The sequence below is a fragment of the Dendroctonus ponderosae genome, unplaced genomic scaffold (genome assembly GCF_020466585.1).
Source record: "Dendroctonus ponderosae isolate FM_Combo_2020 unplaced genomic scaffold, Dpon_F_20191213v2 Dpon_F_20191213_5, whole genome shotgun sequence".
NCBI classification, from domain to species: Eukaryota; Metazoa; Arthropoda; class Insecta; order Coleoptera; family Curculionidae; genus Dendroctonus; species Dendroctonus ponderosae.
Genome location: NW_026018715.1, coordinates 1,268,363 through 1,269,629, shown reverse-complemented (window position 1 = coordinate 1,269,629; position 1,267 = coordinate 1,268,363).

The window sequence follows — 1,267 nt, the reverse complement described above, 5'->3', positions numbered from 1 at the left end:
TTCAATAGAATATCATCAACATCAGGAACTAAGGGGAGAATGTTCGTTATCAAACATGTGCGAGACACAGAAGAAGATCACTCCTAGAAGCTCGGACCATTCCGTTGTCGGTTCAGCTTTATTTTCAGGGACGTTTGAAAATTGTAATTTTTATTTTGGAGATAAAGTTTAGTTCACTTAAACGTTTTTTTTTAACTTTTTTTTCGTTAAACTTGAAAAATGTCAACGCGAGAGAATAACAATTTTATAAAAATTAACTTAGCGGGCATTAAGAGCGGGCATTATGAGCGGGCATTATAAGCGGGCGTTATAYTATAATGCCCGCTAACAATGCCCTGCGGTTGTTATGGATATTATTATATGTTTCATCTCTAAGGTATTATGAGCCAATAATGTATAGGTGAAACATAAAGATTGATAGATAGATAAAACATTTATTAATATTTACTTTATATACAGACATTAACAGATTAACAACAATAACAATAAATGACAGGAGCAAGCCCATGTCAGTACATGGCCAGATGGTCGGCAAGTTGCTTCTCTGCCTATAGTTTAAATGGGCGGAAAGTAGTCCAGTACCTGGGCAGAGCCCTTACAAGAACATTCGCGGATCCGCAATCGCACGAAAACGTGAGGAGATCATCTTTAAATGGCGACTTTTCTTTCACTGGAAGGGCATTCATTGAGGAAAAAGATCTTCCTGGAGGGAAGCCAAAAACCCGTTTTGCTTCGACCTTTAAATTGATACTATCAGCCGTGGCGTTTGCCGCAGGCAGTAAACGATTTTATGACCTAGACCACGCCCTTCGCTCTGACCGGAGCAAGCCTTGCCAGCAGGCCTTGCACCGACCAAAACAAAAGAGCTAGGTTTCAGTCAGTCACGTCATGTTGGAGGTGTGCATTTCCAGCCTGCTAGAAATGACTAGGGGTGTTGTTATGTTATGGGATAAAAGCCTCATGAAACATGGGCAGTCGCTTATACAGGGGACCGTGAGTTGGGCGATCATTTGCTCTAATTTGGGTAAGATTTCGTGTTAGGACTGAGCCTTGCACTCCACTATGATAAAATTTCGCAGATACGTTATCTATATAGTCAGCTATATAGGGCACCCCTGTAGCTTCGTGCAGTTCGGTGTTTCTGGTGCATCTGTCAGCCGATAGGACGCCTCTCAGGAACCTATTTTGAGTCCTTTGTACACGCCATCTCGTGAAATCACTGACAGAATGCCAGATAGGGGAGCCGTATGGTCAGTATGGGCCTGAT